We start from the raw sequence: 22,607 nt of genomic DNA, 5'->3' as shown, positions 1-22,607 counted from the left end.
TCACTGGGAATGTGCACATTGGGTTCCCAAACTTTCTGCTGCTCTGCACATACTTGTGAATAGTCAAGAAATTCCCATGGGTATTCATTTTGGAGTTAACTCATAAGTAATAAGTCTTAGCAATAGGTAAATTCTCAAATATATAATCCATGAATAATCAAAAAAGAATTGTATATGGAGAAGTGACCACTCTTTTTTGCAGTAGAATCTCAATAAACAAATGTGAAAAGAATGTGGGACATTAAAAATTGTCACCGGGCAATCTCTATGGTGATGTTATGACACAGACTTTCATAGTCTCAAAGTATTTTCCCAAATTATTTGTTGACTGTAGGGGGAAATAGGTTTAATACTGGACAACTACTTTTTCTAGTATTCCTATAGTGTTAGCAGAAGTTGACCAGCATACAGATAAAATAGGTGGCACCTTTTCAAATTCTGGTTGACAAGGGGCCCTCTATGTTCTTTATTGCATCTTCTTATCTGGGTAGTTAGCTGGTGTTCCGATAAAGCTTTTAACTTATATCGATGGGGAAAAAGTAAAAAGAAATGTGACTTCATTTAAGGTACACTTGGAACCTGAAGGATTGCTGCCTTTGTGAAGTTACCTAGGTAGGGGAAAGCCAGCACTTGGTCCTTAGTGTCCCCTGTGCCTCTTTGGCTAGACTAGGCATATCTGTTGACATCAGTCTTACACCATAGAATTGACTTTGTATATTCTTGTCTGCTGAGCAAGGTGTGTGCAAAAACATAGCTGCTTCATCATGTTTATGTTTCCAACTACAAGTATATTGACTCACATAGCAAATGCTCAATAAACATTAGCTGAAAATGCGGCAGGGCATAAGAACGTATCTTGTCTATTGGGAAGCCTCTGTCCATATATCTTCACAGATTAGATTTTGTTCTTATCATGTCTAGTTTCTGATGTTTATCCCTTGCCAATGGTGAAAGTAAGCATGTCCTTTGTTTGTAATTTTAAGAGGTATGAAGCAATGAAAACAGACCTTTTCCAGGGCATTTGACTGAAGAGCTTTTTTTTTTTTTATTCCACGTGTTTTAGTTCTGCAGTGACCTTAAGTGTTTCATTTGTATCTTTATCTTTATCCTTTTAATGGTGGCTCTGTTGTCTTCAGAGACAAGAGAAATCAGAAGGAGCATTAGTCAAGAATTTATGAAGTAGCTTATCTTAAAAAGCTTTCAAAAAAGGAGGAAGTGTTTTCAGTCCTGGAATTGTTTCTGAGCATTTGTGATTTGAAGGTTTAACCAAATGTATTAGAATAACTAAGTGGTATAACAAACAGCTTCCAAATTTCAGAGATTTATGAGCAGTCCACTGTTGGAGTTCCTAGCTCAGCAGTTTTTACTTAAAATATTTCATTGGTCAAGATTCCTCCATTTAGTGGTGTCTCAGTTACTCTTCTCTTGTCACTGGGACAAATACCCAACATTCAAAATGAAGGAAAGGAAAGGTTTATTTAGCTCACAGTTAACAGGAGGTTTCAGTCCATGCTCAGCTGGCTCCAAGGCAGGCTGGCACATGGCAGAGGCTAGCGGTTCATGGCAGCAGAATGACAACAATGGCGACAGGGAGTCTGTCTTTCTGTCTCTCTTATATTGCATTCAAGTTGTCGCCCCAGGCTGGTAGTAGCACTCACACCCATAATCCCAGCAGTACTAACACCTATAATCCCAGTGGATCATGAGTTAATCTCAAACTCTAGAAGTCCCCGCCTCATGACTGCATGAAGCTTTGGGGGGACAACTAGACACAAACCACAACAAGTGGTTTTATCTTTCTCCAGGTCCTCACAGTCCTCTCCCCTTAACGAGTATTTTTGCAGGCCGGTTTCTAGTGCCCTCAGCCCACATTCCCTGGGAATAAATTGATCATATTTCTATACCTGGATGTAAAGCACGCTGGGAGCTTGTGTGCCCAGGAGAAAAAACAGAAATTGAGAAACAACTGGCTAATCTGTGGCGCTACAACTCAGCCTGAAAATTGTCTTTTAAGTTCTCATGTCATTTGTTTTTCTTCTTAAGATAATTAATAACTTCTTCATTGTATTCACTTATAAAAGTCCATTAGTAACATGAGTTCTGCCAACATGCCAGTTAGGTGGAGTTATAAAGAAAGATCAAGTGCAGATCTACTTTGGAACTCTGTAGTTCACCTTGTTTAGATGTTACAATGTTTAGAAGTTATGAAATATCCTATTAAGAATATCATATAAAAAGTAAAGCCATATTAATATGCTGAGCTGTAAAAGGCTCAGGTTAACAACTTTTGACATTGCCAGTCCTACGGATACCAAAACTAAACAAAAAAGGGGATATAAATGAAGGACCATTTTGTGTTTGTATACACAAAATAGGATAAATATACAGCTACTTTCTCTTAATTCAATGAGAAGAAAGATTTGTACTAATAGTGTTTGGATAGGATATCATGTCTGCATCATATACTATGAAAAACTATTACAAAGACAACAATATGCAATGTATTAATTATTGTAACTGTCCTAATCGGTTTTGAAACTGTCTCGTTGTTATTTGTTTCTCAATAAAATTCATTAAAATAAAATAAAAATCCACACTGAACAAAATAAATAAAATAATGTGATGGTTTGTGTTGTGTTGTCCCCCAAAGCCTCATGCAGTTATGGGGCAGACTTCTAGAGTTTGTGATTAATTCATGATCCAGTGCTGGGATTATGGGTGTGAGTGCTGCTGAGATTGTGGGTGTGAATACTGTACCTAGCCTGGCTCAGATAGTCTGAATGCACCATAAAGGAGAGACTTGCTCTCTGTGGCCATTGCCGCCCCAGCTCCTCCCTTTTGCTCTTGCTCTTTGCTGTTTTCCACCACCATGAATGGTTGTCCTCTGCCATGTGCCACTCTGCCTTGGAGCCAGCTGAGTATGGACTGAAACCTCCACAAACTGTGAGCTAAATAAACCTTTCCTTCCTTCATTTTGGGTGCCGGGTATTTTGTTCCATCAACAAGAAGAAAAGTAACTGAGACAAATAGTAATATGAGTTATTAATGATTATTAACCCTACAAAATAAGTATACGTCAAGCTAGCTAGGTGTCCAAGTTTTGCCCTGAATACTTACTGGTTGTTTGTTTATTGGTTCATATGCTTATTTCCAGCAAGCATTTTTGTAGTCTTGCTGGAAATAAACAGAGGCAGAGATTCACTTAAGGAAAATGTAAGAAAATAACTTCATATTGTCTTTAATTATGTGTTAAACTATGGAAAGGGGTGTTATTCAATAATATTAGAGAATTGAGATTCCTTTGTCTAGTCTGCTGCTACCTGTAGGCACAATGTCATTTTTTGTTAGTCTATAAGCAATTTGAAATTAGGGATCACCATGTAGCATAAAATATTTCTACTCTAAACTGGTGTTTTTATTCACTTACCTCATAAAATCTTTATTTCATTTTATTTGATATGTCCATGTTGCAGTACATAATGTTTATATTTTTTGAGGAGCTAGCACAAATACATAACACATCTCAATTTCTTTTTTCACCCTCTTTCTTCTCCTTCCCCTCCCTCCATTGCATGATTCCCCTCCCCCTTTGAGAAAGATATCTCTCCCTACTTCTTATTATCTATCTTTTTTATTTTGCACTTTATTTTTATTCCCTGTCTCTATTTGTATGTGATTTATTTCATATGACATCTGTATACTTATAAAATATACTAGTAAAAAAAGATAGAACACATAAGTCAGCAAAAAGAGAAGTCAGAAGTGTTCCTTGTCCTACTGTTTATAGGCAAATCCTGTCAGTCTATGTCCATTTTCAGGCATTTTTTTTTCTTTTACTGTGTTTACAAATATACATGTGTGTGAACGTGCACATCACAGAATACATGACATTTTTCAATTACGAGATCATGAGGCAGCCCGTTTTCTGTGCCCTCTTCTTTACTTCTCAGATAGAAGCTTTCTTCTTTCAATAAATTCTTCTTACTCCTAACCTCAGTTGTCCCTAGAACTCATCCCTTGACTTTAGAAAACATAAACTGGCCTTTTAGATATGCATCAGGTTGGGACTTTCACTCCCCTATATCATTTGGCAGAATTCCACCAAGATAATTGGATGGAGATAGGAGCTTGCTTTTGTTTCATAGACCTTGGATTGTGACTTGCTTAGGTAATCAAAAATTTTATGTTGCTATGTTATTGCCCACTGCTTATAATTGCTCATGCTTTGTCCCTTCTATAATTTTATTACAATAAAGATAAATTTAAGCTGAAAACAAGGAAAGACTCTAAGTTTACAATGCCTCTTTAATGTGACAGTCAATTCTGGTTGGATTATTTGCTGAATTTACTAGTGTTCTTTGTTTTACCTGTTTGACTTGTTTGTCTGCCATTATTTTCTTAGACAGCAGTGCTAGGGAAAAGTAATATTAGAGCATTCCCTAATGGGCTTTGGTATAAAATGCTGTAAAATATGTATTCTTAAATAAAATCGAGCTCATATTTAGAAAATACACATGCCTATCTAGGAAAACATGGGACTCCTTCCATCAACTAAATGATACTAAGTCAGTGACCAGTCTTTTCTTTTTTATTTATTTATTTTTTAATTTGGTACAGGGTCTCACGATGCAGCTCAACTCATAGTGACCCTCCTGTTTCAGCCTTCCCAGCACCGGGATTACAGGCGTGCGCCACCACGCCTGGTCTTGGTAGCCTGCATGACTCGCCTGGGATTCCAGGGCTGGCACAGAATGTGGTGCCGGGGATCAAACCCAAGTCATTATGCTTTCCAGGCAGGCACTTAGAGCATGGAGCTATCTCCCCAGCCCCACAGTGGCCATTCTTAAGACTTGGAGGACAGGTTTTACAGAGACAGACTGGATCTGGTCCTCTTCTGCTCTCCAGAGGAAATGCTAAGCCTGTTCTGCTTCAGTTTCCTTTCTGGTCTGATCTTCTGTTGGTGAAGAGGCAATCTTAGCTCTTAGATTCCCCACTCTCACCTTTCCAGGCTCAGAATCATGACTCAGGGACACATTGTCTATATAATTCATGGTGAACACGAGAGGAGAAGACATCCTTTCTCTGGCCTTCTAATCTTTTCCTGCCACACTGTACTTTCTTTTTGTGGAGACACATAAGATTAGAAAGATGAAAAATCTAAACTGTTCCAACCATTTCCTCTTATCCAACAACTAAGTGAAGCCCATAGGAAATGAATACTTGTTAGTGCTGAAGACAGGGAAGTCCTCTTAGATGAAGGACATGAACTCCATCTCTGGGTCAGATGAGACAATGGAATTTTGCCTGTCCAGGAGAATACACATAAAAGCCAGGTCCCGGCCTAGTGAGACCTGAGCAGGTCTCCTTTGAGAGACTGAACCTTAGACAAGGTGGAAAGAACTGATTGACTTCTGGCAGAAGAAGCCAGAAGAAGCCACTTCCATAGTGCCACACTTATGGGACCAAAACACATTTATCTTACGGGAGGATCTCCAACCTTTCCTCTTTTCCTCCTAGGTCTAGCTATCATTTATGTATATAGGAGAAAATACTTTGACAATAAGTTGTGGACTTTGCAACTTTTGCTGTAAGCTTATAAAGTGCTCAGGATTTTACCTATCCCTTATAGAACTTTGATAAATAGTGGTTACTCTGCCAGCCAGTTAAATGCTCTTAGAGCAGCTGCCACTCTTAAACCAGAGGACAGATTTCCCTGGCATCTTTTTGATGAATCCTGTCATAGTTACTTTTTACTCATTGTTGGGACAAATACCCAACACTCAAAATGAAGGAAGGAAAGGATTATTTAGCTAACAGTTACTGGAGGGTTCAGTCCATATTCTGCTGGTTCCAAGGCAAATAACAGCAGTTCATGCCTCAGAAAACAATGAAGAGCAGAGAAGGAGCAGCAGCTCTGGCGTCCATCAAGCCTCTCTCTTCCTTCTATGCTGACTGTGAAGACCAGAGATTGTAGCTCCTCCAAAGTGGAGCAGCTATGAAGATCAAGCTCTTCCCAAGACTGGGACTTCTCCTTGGAAGTAGGGCAGGGTGGCAGGAAACCAGGAAGGGCAGCAGGAAGCCTTTCTCAATTCCTGGGTCCTGCCCACCTGTAGGGCTAGGCCCCAACGCTTAGAACTACCAGGAGCTGATTCACAGTCAAGTTGACACAGTGTATCAACTAACACAAATCCTCATTGAAGCAAGTGGTCAATGAAATATTGACCAAGCGACTGGATTCGTTTCTGGAGGCCAATCTCTGGTTTCATGAACCAATAGCAACTGAGAACAGCTGAGGTTTCACGGCCAGGGTGTCATGGCCAGGGCTGTTCTCTGGTGGATGTCCAAATGTTCCTCAGTGGAAACTGGCTCCCAAGCACAGAAAGATCTCTGCTTATCTACTGTATTTTTCTCTTTTTACTATTAAGTCAGAAACCCCAATTTTTCTCCAACTTCTTAGGAGTTAACTTTAAAACCACCTTGTCCTTAGGCCACTCCTCCCTCCAGGCTGAGGCAGCTTGCAACAACTGTTTGCCCTTCCTGGAGGAAAACAGTTGTCAGGGGAATGATTTGCATTTGCGCGTTACATATGCTAAGAGCTAAGAATGTGATTTGAGTCAACCTTTTCTCTCATGTGTGTACAGAAGACTAATGAATGTGCCTTAACTTGTGAAATATGTTTGCTAGATGATAAATGCTAGTCTAACCTGTGAACTTCAAAGATATAAAAATTAAATAAAGCGTAGCATTGCCCTGCTGCTAGGAAAGGTTGCCTAGGTGATTAGATGGATAACACAAGTGTCTTGGAGACTTCTTCGCCTTGTGGCACAGGACAGATTTGCCCCAGTCAGTTGTGCTTCTTTGTATATCTAAAGGTAATCTCCTTCACAGCCTGAGAATGCTATACTTCCAATTCACTTTTTGGTAAATGCCCTCTTTTAAAGAACAAATGCAATAGTTTATTTAATTTATTTGTTATGTATTTGGTACAGGGTCTTTCTATGCAGCTAGGACTCATAGTGATCCTCCTGTTTCAGCCTCCCCAGTGCTAGGATTATAGCATGTGCCACCGTGCCTGGTTTTGGTGGCTTGCTCACTGTGGGGCAAGCACGACACAGTGCTGGGGATCGAACCCAGGTCCTTGTTCTTGCCAGGCAGGTGCTTAAACCACTGAACTATCTCCCCTGCCCAAGCAATATTTTATTTAAAAATTATGCTTCCTTCTTTACAACATGACTGTCACAGGTGGGGCAAGTTGTAACTTGTGCTTATATGTGTTCTGAAGGAGTAATTTCACCAGATCCCTGGGAAGATGGAATTGTGTACCAGTTCAAGGATGGATAGACTGGTTGAATTTTGTCTTCTGCTCTTTCTCCAGATGGCATCCCTCTGCCCTGGAGTGGTACTAAGGGATTCCATGAGGGTTCAAATAGAAATCAAACAGAAATTAAAGGGGGCACCCAATTTCATTTTGTATTTCAGACTTGGGAAGCTCAATGTCAAAGTCTCTTGCTCCTTTGAAATGGATTCTTAAGTAATGGAAGATATTTGATCCTCACATGTCAAAAGAGAGCTGTTTGATATTTTTCTATGCATATACATGGCCTCCTTAGCCCCAGAGCCAAAACGAAATTCAGAGGAAAATATTATGGTACTATTTTACAACTAGAATCATACTGCAAAAAAGATTGAAAATGGTGAGAATTTCCTTATGTTGAAACTTTCTTTACATTAAGAAATAATTCTTATTTATGTTCAAAGTTAATTGTAATTAAGATAAGACTACCCACGTTCATATGCCTCTTTCTCTTAATGACTTAATACAGATTAAGTTAGATCTAGAAAAATTTTCAGGTGATCCTGAAGTACAATGAGGTCTTTAGAGGATTTACTCAGACCTATCAGCTAGACTGGAAAGATGTAATGTTAATCTTAAATCTAACATTGACTTCTAATGAGAAGCAAGCAGTGTTACAAGGTACTATTAGATTTGGGGATAAAAATATATCATTAATTTTAGGCATCTAGAAGATAGGTATCCAGGGAACAACCAGTTTCCATTGGAGCCCAAGCAGTCCCTACATAAGACCCTTGCTGGCCTAACAGCCAGACAGAATATTGGAGCAGGAGACATTTTTCAGGTGCATATTCTTGAAGATCTATGGACAAAAGCTGAGCCCTCTAGTTATTTTAAATTGCCAACTGTGTATCAGGAAGATGATTAAAAACCCTTTGCCTTCTTAGATCGCTTATGAGAAGTACTGGTTTAACATACGTCCATAACTCCAGATTCAACAGAAGAAAAGATTATGCTTAAAGACACATTTATTACCCAGTCTGCTCCAGATATTAAGAAAAAGTTACAAAAAATAGCTTTTGCTCCAGATAGTTCACTTGATACTTTAATAAAACTGCCTCCTTGGTATTCTATAATTGAGATTGGGAGAAAGCCATGGAGAGAAAACAGAGAGACCAAAAAGCGACTGCCTTTGCTGTAGCCTTATAAAAATAGATCCTGAGTCTGAATCTAAGGCTTTAAGAAGAGTTCAATGACAACCAACTTCACCTTTCACCACTGACAAAAGCCAGGCCACCTATAATACTTACAAGGCCCCATTAAAGACCCCACGCCATGCTCTGACTACAAAAGCAGCTCCTGGAAGCAAGTCTACACTCTCAGGTGGAGGCCCTTGAGCTCAGACTCATCTTCCAAGCTGGTCTAGCAAGACTAAAGGGCCCCCAGGGAACTCTACCATCTTCCTCTGGCCAGACCATTATCAACATCTGTCATTGGTATGGAGGATACCTGAGTTATCATGACTGGAGGGAGAAAACAGCCTATAACTGGACATGGGCACAGGTCTCTTTGTTCTTCTTTTTAATACTGTCCTTCCTTCCCGCCATCATCCCTCAGTAAAAAGGAGTCACCAGATAAAAGGTAACTCACTTAAGCTATAACTAGGATGACTTTCTCTTTACCCATTGCTTTTAGTTATAGATTTATAACTTCCTGTTCCCATCCTGCAAGAAATATTTTATCCTATGTAAATACTATGATAGATGATAGATAGATAGATAGATAGATAGATAGATAGATAGATCAGTCTATCTCCAGGTTGCCAACTAATCAAAATGATGCTTAGACTTGTTTTACCAATACAATACATATTGTTATTTATGTAGAATAACTTGAAAGATTATCACTGGTCAAAAATAATGTATTAATTATCTATTTATTATGAGTCATGAAAATTTTGGAGAAAGTTATAGCAAACCCCAAAGGGACTTAAAACAAGATTTCAGACCCTATCAATAGAGGGATCAAAAAGTCATTGGGTTATAATTGCTATTCCAGCCCCTTAAGAGAAGTTTCTACACTGACTAACAGCTTGATTTTAGTCATATGTCAAAGAATAAAGGAGTTCAATACTTATTAGTTTGGACTGATACCTTAACAAACTAGCATGAAGCCTTTCCTTGTAGAACAGAAAAGGGACAAGAGGTGGTAAAAGTTTCAGGCTAGAAATCATCTCCAGATTTGAGTTTCCTAAGAGCTTGCAGAGTGATAATAGGCCTTTTTAAAAAAACAATAGTTACACAGGGAGTCTTTCAGGCATTGCACAGTCTCTGTCACTTCTTTGTTTATTTAGGCTACAACCAAGAAAGGTAGGGAAAAAATGAAAGAGAAGAGAAATCTTGCAAAATGTCTCAGAAGACCCACCTACAGTGGCCTCACTTACTACCTTTAGCTCTCATTAAAATAAAAAATACACCTCAAATTCTCAGCCTGAGTCCATTTGAAATGCTTTATGGATGCTCTTTCCTCACTAATGAGAAATGGATGCCTTACTGAAGGATGTCACATCACTAGCTAAGCTACAACAGATTCTTCTACAGCTAATAAAAGCTCAGCCTAAAGAAAATCCATATTCTACCCCAGATGCTTAATACTGATAAAATCTCTTCTCTCATCATCCCCTTCTCTAAGACCAATTTGGGAAGGACCATACACTATATTTGTGTCAATTCCATAAACTATCAAGGTAGCAGGCCTGGATTCCTTGGTACACCACACCCAAGTCAAGTCCTGGGAACCAGAGACTATTGCTGAATGTGGGAAGCTATCATCAGAATACTCCTGTGAACTCCTAGAAGACTTAAGATTCTTGTCCAAGAAAAATTCAAAGTCTTCAGATAAGTAATCTAAGATGTTACTCTTAGCTCCTTTACTAATCACTTTACCACTTAAGGGAGAATGCAGTTCCTTTCTAAGGTGGCCATAGGAGTATGCAGAGTCATTACAACAAACATCTTGCTGGATGTATGGCCTGCATCCCTTCTCCAGTACATCTATCTAGACTTCTTTAGTGTGCATCCCCATTCCAAGATGATTGGAATAAACTAAAGGACTATGTTGAAGAGCTACAAAAGAATTCAATGGGTCATCATTTAACTCACCATTACAAGGTAGCTGTGTGGCCTATGAAGTATACTCTCAATGATACTAGACAAAATAAAATTTTTCTAGTAATGTTATTGAAGCCTCTTTAAAGTCTCCAGTAGAACTCCTATAAAATAAGAGGGTCCTAACATGAGAGCAAACAACCATAGATATCAAGATGGGTATTTTCAGATATAGAATGAGCATGCTTAACTCCCACTGTAGGACATCTTAGTAGAGAGGACCCCTTATATTTGGAATAGAAAACTCACCCCTATTCTCACTGGTGTTGGACACCCCCTGAAAAATATATACACCCAATAACTTTACAGTTTGAAAACTGGTTTGCAATAAACTGACTTAATCACCCAGAATTAAATGGGAAGCCTCAAATGGCACTCGCTGGTCCTGTGGAACCAATTTGTTGGATGGATACTCCCTGGATGAACAGAAAGATGCATGCTAGGCTTCACATAGCTACAAGGCAGGAGTGTCAAAAGTATTGACAACTTGCAAACTTGGTCTAGAAGTGTGTTTCACTGGTATGATCATTTGGCTTCTATCTTTATCCCATCCCTAGGGTTATAGGATGTCACACAACACATCGAAGCCTTAACTAACTATACTCAGTGGGCCTTAGATGACACTGCTGCTGGTCTCTTTCTTGAATGAAGAGAAAAACATTAATGAGGCAAGCTGTCCTTCAAAATCAGATTGCATTAGACATTCTAACAACAGCACAATTAGGTACTTGTGCAATTATAAAAGCTAAACGTTGTATGTGCAGTCCTGATTCTTCTGCCAATATCTCTATTGCTGTTCAAGATACTAGACAACAACAGATTAATGACATGTCAGATTCTAAAATTCCCTGGACTTTCTCCTTATCCTCTTTATGGGAAGCTGTTACTGGCTCCTCCTGGTAGAAAACATTGCGGCTATATTCACAATATCTTGGTTACCTCATTATTTGACCCATGCATACTTGTTTCTGTGGGCTTGCCTTCTCCCGACTTAAAGCTGTATGTTGGCCCAAGCCAAGCATACCTGAAGCCTATCAAGGGCCTTTAGCGAGATCCTCTGGGAGCACCTCTGCCTGCTGGTCACAGCCATGACTCTCTTCAGCCAGAAGTTGCCAGATCAGTCTTTGTGACCCTTGCGCCCTCAGGCGGTTAGGAGTACTTCTTCAGAAGGAAGAATATTATGGACAGCTAAGTAGGTAGAAATACTGTAGGCAGTCAGAGATAGCTCTCAAGAGGTCAGTGCAGCTGGGCATGGCAGTATGCACTGCAATCCCAGCACTCAGCAGCCTGAGGCAGGAGGGTCTTTGGAAGTTCAAGACCAGCTACAAAGTTGCTACAAAGTGAGCTCAAGACTAGCCTAAACTGACTAGTAAGAGATCCTATTTCAAAAAAAAAAAAAAGTCAATACAGAAGACAACTGTGGCTGGAGGTGAGGTGAATTCACTGAAGGCCTGGCTTCAAGAAAAAAAAGGAACTCCTCATGCATCTTTTTCCCCCTAGGGATGAACAGCAGTAACTGGTACTCTAAGTAGGCATCCATGACCTTGGGATGGGGACAAAACCTCTTTAACCCACCCCTTGTAGGAAAGTCCTTTCTGTTCATGTGTATGTGTACTTGCTACATAACTTGTTTCGCCATTTGATCCCCATTTAATCGATATTATCTTAGTGACTATATTTGTTATATACTTATTGATTGAATAGTATCAGGGATCAAACTCAGGACATTGTGCTTCCCAGGCAGGCGCTTATGCCACTGAGCTATCTCCCCGGCCCTATAGTTTTGTTCCACCTCCCACCCATCCTATGATTTTCCATTGAATCAATACTACCTAAGTGACTATACTTGTAATCTTATTGATTGATTATACTTCTGTCCTACCTTGAGCCATCCTCTCCTTTGTTCAATAAAATACCTTGAGAAGCAGGGATGGTGGGTAACCCACTTTCCAGGCCCCTTTCTGTTGCTCTCAGATAACAGCTTGCTTTCAATAAATTCCTCTCACTTCTTTAAAAATTGGGGTTTTAAACATAAAGTCATAAGTTTTAGAAGTTCATTTACTAATATTAGACAGCTTTCATTATAACTTCATTTTTAGCATATTGAGTAAATAAATCAATAGATTAAAAGCAACACCATAAGAACTTAATATTTGTATATAAAATGGAGTAACAGAGGGAAATAACTCAAAATTGAGATTAGCTGCGGTCATGATTCTGAAATAGTGTGTGATGGTTCAATGCTCAGGCTTGGATTTAGATTCAAAGCCAACATACTAATCATAAGCATAATGTAGGCTAATTTTTAAGTGAAATAATTACATTTGAGTTAATAGTTCAACTTCTTCTTTGTAAGATATGTGCAACACCAGTATTCACATACTAGTGCCTGTTTCATAGAGTTGTTTGGATGATTCAATGAGCTGATGCACATAAAGTGCCTGGTACATGGTGAATATTCAGTAGCTGTTAGGTATCATGACACATCTATGACTGTAAAAGAAATAGATACGAATCTGTCCTTATAAATAGGCTTTAAATGAGTAGTTCTCAACCACGAGTCATTTCCCCCATGCCACCTTGAAGGGAACATTTGGAAATATCTGGAAATATTTTTAATTGTCCCATCTGGTAGTGATGGGGCTTCGCTACTAGAATCCAGTGGGTAAGAGCCAGGGATGGTGCTGAACATGCCACAATGTGCAGGGAAATCTCCATACAAAGGATTATCCTGCCCACATGTCAGCAGCACCCAAACTGCTTTAAAATGATATGGTGCACTCATAGAGGAGGAGTCCATTGAAGTCAGACAGACAAAATGCTACTTGATCACCTAGTTTTTTTAGGAAATCAAATGAAAAAATGCTATTTAACTATAAACTAATACATTATGTAAGTGCAAGCTCTAAATCTGTTTTCTCTAACATTTTACATTTTTAATTATCTTTATTAATTATTTTATAATTAATTGTTTTTATTAATTTTAAGAATTATTTTTATTTTTTCAGTATTTCCCCAAGAAAGAGTCATTCTAGTTTTGTTTTAGGTTGTTGTTGTTGTTGTTGTTTTTATAATTATCATTGTCCTCCACAAAATTTTAAATGATAAACTTACTAAGATTCCTTTTACCCCTCAAGAACCAAGTTTTATCATCTTTGAGACATATCAGCACCATTGAACTGAAGTTCTAAATTAAATAGGAACGAAGTCAGAAAATACAGTGTTTTTTGTCATTTAAATTATGAAATTAAAAGTAGTTTCATACTTCCTATTCTGTGTTGGAGATCATACACAGGCTGCAGGAGAAATTCAAAAAATGCAACATGCTTATACAATCTGATTGGAGATTTAGTAAAGTCTGAAAGTACAAAAATAAAATCTGATAGAGGCCAAAATTAAATGGGAGATTAAAAAAGAGATTAAAGTTTCCTTGAGAGACAGCTAATCTGAATGTCAGCTTATCATAGAAAGGAAACATGAAAGAAAAATTTGAGGTGCAGTAAGATGGAAGGGTGATTGTGCTGCATAAAGAAGCTGAAGGAAACAATATGAACTTATTTTTTTGTAGGTCAAAGTTACTATAAGACGTAGGTGTCTTTTTTTCTGCTTTGAGAAGGAAAGACTGAACACAACTAAATTTCCAAAGTGACATACATGTTACGCTGGGGAAAACTGGAGCTGTATAGCCTGTAGGTGAGCCGCCTGGCAATCAAACAGCTGGTCTAGCTGTTTTCACTGATTTGTTTTGCTGCTCACTACCCTGCCGCCTGGTTTGCAACTGCGGTGGGGGTGGGGCACTGTGAGGACCCACTGACGCAGCACTTCCGTCATCCTAGGTAAGCACTTCACTACTGAGCTGCACCTGCCGCCTTCCTCGTGTTTACGAATCTTGAGATGGCTCTGGTCTGAGTTTTCACCCTTAATTCTTCCCACGACTTCAGCCTCCCAGCCTCCTAGTAGTTCTCGTGGGTCCCAATTCCCACGCTTCTATTGGGATGGCCTCCTCGGTATTCCATATTCTACCTCCACGTTTTTACTTTTGATGCTTGCTTCGCTACACTGACAATGAGTGAAGGGTGAGCACTTTGTAAGTGAAGCTTAGAGAGGTACGTAGCCCCTCTTCCCACAGTCATAGAACTAGTATGACCAGAATCCAATCTTCTGACTCAAAATGTGATCTGTTCTCTGCTTATATGTTGTGTGGGCCTACTGAGCAACTTTTTTTTTTTTTTTTGGCGGTACCGGGGATTGAACTCAGGACCTTGCACTTGCTAGGCAAGCACTTTTTCTACTGAGCTATCTCCCCGGACCCCTACTGAGCAACTTGATCGAAATGTTAATAATCTATCTTTCCTCCCTCCTACCTATCCTTCCTTATTTCCTTCCTCCTTTCCTCCTTCCTGTCTTTGTTTCTTCCTTTCATTCTGTTTGGATTTATTTCTTTATTTATTTTTTGGAAATAGGATCTCTCTAATGTAGTCTAAACTAGACTCAAGATCATAGTTCCTTTGTCTCAATCTCCTAAATGCTGGGATTGCAGGTGTGTACCACTACACCTGGCTTGGTGTGCATTTTTTCTACTGATAATTGTATGCATGGATATGTTTCACTCTGTGGGCAGATGAATGATGTTAAATAGGAGTATCAAAGTTATCTTCATTATAAATTTTATATTTTGTTTCCCACACATTTCATTAATATCTGATAATAACTAGAAATAAAAGTTTGAATCTTTGGCATTGTTTACAAATGATTTGTTATCATCCAAGGTGAGAATTAATACTGACTACTTGGTATCACTATGATGCCTGTTGGTTCTATAGTACCCTGTGGGTTTTGAGGTATATGATATAAGTGGCCCTATATAAATAGAGGCCTAAGGATTATGCTAGTTGTTACATTCCCAGAAGGTAGTACATGTACACTAATTTTTGTATCTGTAAGTCTGTTTTGGCCCTGGTATGTGGTTGGTGCTAATGTGTGTATTCAAGTAAAGGAGCCATTGTCTCCTTTTTGCCATATGGGCTGTCTGCCAAGTTCAGAACAATTCTCCTTTCTCTGGAAACTCAGAATTGGTGTTAGCTGACTCTTCCTTGAACTCTCATATCCACCTACCACAGTTGTAGTTAACTGACCCAGGCCCTGATCCTAGCTGGCTAAATTCCCATCTTTAAGACTAAGGGACTAAGGCCCAGGCTTTGTGGCTAGGCCCAGAAGTGGGCTATTACAGACCCATCAGTGACTCAGAGTGAAGGCCCAGCCTTCCAAGTGAGGAGACTAAGACCATTAGGCAGAGAAGATTAGACGAATTGCAACCCACTCCTGAGCTTTGGTTGCATTTCTTCTTTGACTCCATCAGATAATCTTGCATTATTATACCAAATCCCATTTAAAGTTACTTATTTATATGTAAAACATCCTACATAAGACTTTAAGATTTCCCACTTTAATTTAAAAAATTGTACTTGATATATATATATATATATATATATATATATATGACCAAATATACTTTGAAAATTATAAACAGAGTTCAAGATATAGCTCAGTGGTGAAATGTTTGCCCAACATGTGTAAGATCTTGTGTTCTATCTAAAGTCCTTCATATAATTTGGAATCATAGTACTAAAAATGGACTTGGGAGGACTGGTGGTAGAAAAACCTTGAAGACTCTGTGCATTGTTACTATTGAAGCAGTAGAGAATTTTTCCTTTAAAATGTAGTAGAAGCACAAAGAGAGAATAATAAGTCGCTCAATGCTGTAGACAATAGCTAACAATAAAGGAAAGGCCAAGTAGTTAAAATAGGATATATGAGAAGATGGAGTCATTCCTCAGTGCTTTCTGAAGGTCACCCTCCTGTCAAGCCCATGGCCAAATCCTGTGTATCTTTCCAATTAGTGATCTTTCAAGTCTGTCTCCATCTTCCCCAATACACATAGTCATTCATTCTTGTGAGACCTCTGGCAACAACCTTCTGGAAGTAGACTAATAGAACCTGCTCTTGCCACCAATAATTGTCCACTGAAGTGGCTTTGTGACTAATTCTGTCATCCCTTCCAGGTAAAATCCTTAACGGCTTCCTTCACTTTTCCCTCTAGAGCCTGTCAAGTGCAGCTCTGTCACCTGTTCATGTTGCCCTCACTTTCTCTGTCTGACCTGGGCTGCGTTTGGGGTCCTTGCCTTGCCAAGCTCCCTCTGCACTGCGGCCTTTCCACAGGTGGTTTCCTTTCCTGTGAAGTTCCCCTTTGTCTCTGATTTCCAGCTTTTGGTGGGCCCTGCCCAGATGGATCTCTCTGAGTATAGTCCTGCACACACTTCCCTTCTACTGCTTGTCATTGTAACAGCACCTTAGTGACTTTCCCATTGCTGGGACATAGAGCTTAACACTCACAGTGTCAGAGAGGAGAGGTTTATTTTGGTTTGTGGTTTTAGCGCATGAGCAGTTGGCTGTCAGGCACAAGCAGCATAGCCAAGTGGCATGTCATGCAAAGCTGCTTGAGTCATGGCAGGCAAGAAGCAGAAAGAGAAGGGCAGAGACAGACAGGCAGGCAGGAACAAGAGTATACCCTTCCAGGTCATGTCCCCAATGACCTGTCCCTCCCAGCCAGGCCCTACCTTTATGTTTAAGACTTTGGGGGCATGGCATTTTAGATCTAAACTATACCAAGTGATTTTTTCCATCCCACCTCCACTCCCCTGGCCCTTATTTGCCTGTTTGCCTATTCTACTAGACTCTAAACTGCACAAGGGCAGGAAATTCTGCTTTATTGTTTTGGTCAGAACACATAGTGGTATGACTAAATACTAACAGAGGATTAACAAATATAAATAAGTATTTTCTAAATGAATATAGAGAGGTAAAAGAAATAAAAAGTTAGCCAAGAATCCCTAAACAGCAGTGTCAACTTATTCTTTTCCAAGATTGGTGTATAATTCAGTTGTTTATAGTTCATAGTTTCTGCTAGATCCCATACTACCCATGAACAATGTTATTAATAACCCTAAAGTCACTTTTCTGAAAAGAAATACAAGTTTATCAGTGAATGAAATATAATTAACAGTGATGTTATCTTATGCCATCCCAAAGAACCCAGTTAGACCTATTGTGCCCCTGAAATGCTTGTGATCTCTGAGGTCTGCTAAGCCCCTTGAGCCTTGAGAGCACACAGGGCTTATTGAAAGGAAGAGGCTTTTCACTGATAGCAACTCCCAAAGCACTATGGAAGCAAGATGCACTCAGAAGCACCTCGAAAGTCTGCAGTTCTGGTAGTTAGCATGTTCCAGAGGAGGAGAGTTGAGGGAAGTTTGGGGACCATTCTAAGAACAGGTTGACCATAAGCCAGGTGATTCTGCTGGACAGGATAGGTCCCCCTTCCTTTCCAATGTGTCCCTTTGAAAGTATATGTGTTTAAATAGAAGGGACAGCCTACCCCGTTGGAGGACGGCCTTTCTGTCACCCAGGCTATAGAAGTGGTCACACTTTGAGCAAGTGTTTCTTTGTAAATACTTCCTGACCAGAGAGAGAACATGAAAGGAGATTCCAAAAGTACAAAATGGGTTCAGAAGCCACACAAGAGCAGGGGAGCAGCGGCAATTTGTGGAGGTGATGGCAGACATTCATCACTGGAGAGAGGGTGGATGTCCTCATGAAATGAATCAAAAGGAAGAAAATAAAGGAGGAGACACTGGCTGCCTTCCTGAGAGTGAAGGACAGAGGCAGTCTGCTTTCAGAATAAGATATTATGGCAAATATTCACACGTTGTAGCTCTGTAGAAGGGCCAGTTATATGAAGTAAAGCTTTCTAGAGAATATCAGCTTTATTCTAGAAAGAAGAATTAGGTCATAATGTTTAGACAAATCTAAAATCCAGAAAATATCAAGTTAAATAAGCAATTACATTAATATGAGTTATTTTCATGAAATGGGCTAGTGTACAGTACTTTGGAAAAATTTTATGATTGAAATTCCAGCAAAGAAGATTGCCTAAAATTAAGCTCAGCATTCTTTTTAAATAGTTTTATAAATACTATCCATGCAAAAAAAAAAAAAAGGAATTCTGATGAGAACACATTTGTCAAGAATTCATCTCCACCTTCCCTTTCACCCAGGAGGTGGCCTCTTATTTGCAGCTGTTGGATGTAACCAGTGAACCGAATACTTGAAACCAATTTGCTGGTTTGGGAAGAGGTTATTGATTCTCACAGCATGTCTATACTTGGAAAATTTCCTTGTTTAACTCTACATGTGAATGATTTTTGCCTTGCACTACTTTAAGTCAGGCAGGCTGGGGAGAGGAGATGGGATCCTCTTGCTTTGTTGAAGTCTTCACATGAGTTAGAAAATGCTTAACTGGTCTCAGTGCTGCCTTGAGTTAAACATACGTGCATATGCTTCTCTTTTTTCAGTAAGCTTGTGCTTTATTCTGAAGGCCAATGTTGGGAAGAAATTTCCGTGCATTTTATACAGAACGAAAAAGACAGGGGTGGTAATTGAGAAAAAATCAATTTAAATAAATATATTCCTGCATATTGTTTCAAATTATCACTGTTCAAGCTGTTAGTGGTTTACCATTTTCTGAATTCCAGGCCTAGTCAATATATCCTCTGTTAGCATTATGGTTTTTTGGCCTAAATTTTTATTTTTATTTTTTTATTAATTTTATTGGGAAACAAATAGCAATGAGACAATTTCAAAACCAATTAGTAGGACAGTTTCAAAAATACATTGCATATTGTTGTCTTTGTAGTGGTTATTCATAGAACAAGATACAAACATGATAGCTTATCCAAACACTGTTAGTACAAATCTTTCTTCTTATTGAATTAAGAGAAAGTAGCTGTATATCTATCCTATTTTGTATATATAGATACAAAATAGTCCTTCATTTATATTCCCTTTTTTGTTTAGTTTTATCAGAGATGGGTATTCCATTGCCATTTAAATCTTGTAGGTGTATGAATTCAGCAAAATAATCCAATATAGTCCATTGCTCCACAATAGTAGTGGGATATCCATAGGACTGGCAATGTTAGAAGTTGTTGACTTGAGCCTTTTACAGCTCAGCATATTAACATGGCTTTACTTTTTATACCTAATTTTTATACTTTTCTGCTGGCTGGTTAAGACCAAGATAACAAGACCTATATAACAAGAAATGTAACTTTTGTATCTCCCGCGGTCAGTCAAATCCCCTCAGAATTTAGCCTGAAACCCCGTACCACAGTTTGTAGATCCTTTGTCAGTGTTAGCCATGTGGATGAATCACAGTCATTGCTTGACCAATTTGCTCTCTGTTAAAGCCTGAGAGAATATTTCTCTTCAGGTAACTCTCCTTAGGCACACTGTATATCATCAGTCACTTTCCTCTGTGGCCACACAATCTCCTTGATCAGAAAATTTGGGACACAACTGAGTTACAGGATGTTACAGTACAGGTATTTTTATGTCCTGAGTCCTCACTGACCTTGAAAGGCTAGAAAATTTGTACCTTGGAGTAGAAGGAACTTCCTTTTCACACATAGATGTACACACATACATACACACACACACTCCCTGAATGATCTTGTGCATTTTTTTGTTACTGTATTTCATCTTTTACTTAAAAAAAGTTTAGCTAAATAATTAATATTCACTGGATGGGTAAAAATGAATAAGACCAGTACTTCTGAGGTCCCAGTATTTTCTGGATGTTGTACAATATGTAAAATGGTAAAAGTATGTCCATTGCTAATGTTTTCCTTCAGATCTTGGGAATGTGGGTCCTGCCCCCCTCTAATTACCCACCTCTCCACTTTTTCCATAGAAATATTACTATCCTCCTGCCATTTTTAATCAATGTTGGCAGTGTTGTTATCAGTTGGAAATGATTTGTTCCCGATCACCATTTGTAAGATAATCATTATAAGCAAGTTTGCTGAGAAGTCCATAATTTATAAGGGTGAGTTTTAATTTGTAACAAGGGAAGTTTCTTTCTGATTCATGGAGACTTCTTTAACCCTTACCTATATGGGCGTATGGTGGGATAGGTCTTATATGTAGTTACTGAAGGTCTTTTAATAAAGAGAGTTATAGTTTAGAAAGAAACTCCTTCACATTTCATTGGAGGAGAAAATCAGTGTAGAAAACAATCAGGGTAGTATTTTTTTTTTTTTTCAAACATCTACATCATGGATTTTGACTGTATTTTAAACCACACTGTTTCTCTTTCAGGTCTCATGGTTATAGAAAAGACCACTGCGTGAACCTGAAAGGGTAAGAGAAACCAAAGAAATGACTACAGCGTCTAACTAAAGGCATGACCCAGGAAATGAGAAGGACATTCCACTTGATGGAGGGGGCAGCATACATACAACTGGGTCTTGATCAGGCAACTGTTTAATTTCCTGCTGTGATTATGAGCATCTGAAGCTTGTCAAACACATAGTCCCAACTTTTAGAGCTCATGCAATGGGTGTTCAATGACTGTGCTGTAAACACACCAGCTGTGTAACGCATGGAAGTTGTTTTATGCTCAAAGCTTTACACACTTTGGTGATTAGTAGCTTGGGCTTCCTCCTGCTGAATTTCTTGAGGAGCCCTCCTGAAAGCCACCAGTAACAGGCAGTAAGACTCATCCTCCTCATACATTAGGGTTAGTTAAAGGTTTTACCTACAACCCAGTCTAGAACAGGCACCTAAAACTCTAAGACCCAGGGGCAAGCAGAAGCCATTTCTACAAAGGAGGATACTGAGTAAATTTTCCCTCCTTGCTCAAGAGATGGCCCGAATTTAAAGGACTTGGGAGAACACTGTTGCAGAATAATATTTTAAGTATATTAATTAGTTTTTTCCCCCTTTGGGAGCTAGCGCCTGTTTCCTTTGCTTCTCTACCTAACCCCATTCAGGTTTCATTTTGAATGTAGCAGCAAAAAAAGAGTTAAAACAGAGATCAGGAGGTAAAGGCTTTTGGTTTTCACAGACCCTGAGAGTTTGATTAGGACACTTAACTTTAGGAGTTGGGGCTGGGAGGAGCAGGCTGGATCAAGGGGAGAAAGGAGAGCTGGTAGATGCTATGGGGGGTGAGGATGAGGGGACGGGGGCAGAGGGACTGAGGGAGAGCAGAGAGCACTCTTAGGCAGCAGTGACCCTTCTTTGCTCAGACAAACAGATTCTCTAGGGAGGAGAGGAGTGGTTGCAGAAGTGGAAGTGCCCAGAGAGGCTGCAGAGCCTCAAAAGTGGCCAAGAGGGCACAGAGTGCAGGCAGATCATCCGGAGCAGCTTCAAGGGGCTGAGGAGACAAGGGCTCAGCATGCAAATGTTAGGATGAGTCTTCTGAGCTCCAAATTGCCACCTGAACATACCAAAGGGATCAGCACTGTGCTGGTGACCCTGTGACCTAAAAGCAACATAATGAGGTCTCCTGTGCCAGCAGCAGAAAGGGTGCCACCCTCGTAAGAGCGTTGGGCTAAGGAGCAAAGATCTGCCCCTGGCAACCCGGTGAAACAGGTAAGGATGCAGAATTGAGTGAAAGTCTGGTTATAATAGTGAAGGTAGATAAACCCTCATGGAAAACTGAAGTTATGTTTCCTACAATTTGCTGTAGAAGCTGAGATGTGAACTCAAAAATTAAATCATCCAATCAGTTGATAAAATTAGAAAGAATATTAGATCTATGTGACAAAACTATTCAGCTTCTCTTTATTAGAATTTAGGAGCTTTTTATGGATCCCAACCCAGATCTGGACAGTGGCACTGTACTAGATGGTGCACTCCAGGTTCCTGGGTATAGCTCCTGCAATTCTGCATTCTAAGTAGAGGTGATGTGCTGCCTTTGTGCTGGCTTTGTAGTTGGCTCTACCATCATAGCTTTCATTGCTTTATTTGATCCTTGAAACAATATCTTAGTTAGATACAGTTCACATTTTACTACTAATTTAAGATCAGCAGAAGGAACTGTGAGAGTCCTAAGAATTCCGCCCCTTGTCCTTTGTGACTGCTGGTCTCCAGTTTTGGGGTGCAGTGCCATACTCTTCCTGCCTTTCTGGCCCTAAAGCATTTTCCTTTTTCTGATGCCGTCCTTGCACTTCCCAACCTCTACACCTTTGCCTAAATTGCTCCTCCCTTTAAGCTGCTTCCTTCCCAGTCTTTTTAACATTGTCCCCATT

The 22,607-nt window shown here is 39.4% G+C and overlaps 1 long non-coding RNA gene across 1 annotated transcript in view; it reads left to right on the top strand.

The window, feature by feature from the left end:
• The window catches only part of LOC111818316, a 137,312-nt gene that overhangs the window by 82,967 nt on the left and 31,738 nt on the right, over positions 1-22,607 (top strand). The window contains exon 2 of the long non-coding RNA XR_002822340.1: positions 20,674-20,715. This is a non-coding gene — a long non-coding RNA (uncharacterized LOC111818316). The remainder of the gene's footprint in view (positions 1-20,673; positions 20,716-22,607) is intronic.

The sequence above is a fragment of the Octodon degus genome, unplaced genomic scaffold, assembly GCF_000260255.1.
Source record: "Octodon degus isolate 3935 unplaced genomic scaffold, OctDeg1.0 scaffold00087, whole genome shotgun sequence".
Taxonomy (NCBI): Eukaryota; Metazoa; Chordata; class Mammalia; order Rodentia; family Octodontidae; genus Octodon; species Octodon degus.
Note: the sequence above shows the minus strand (reverse complement) of the source record. Positions and strands in the feature narration are given on the sequence as shown.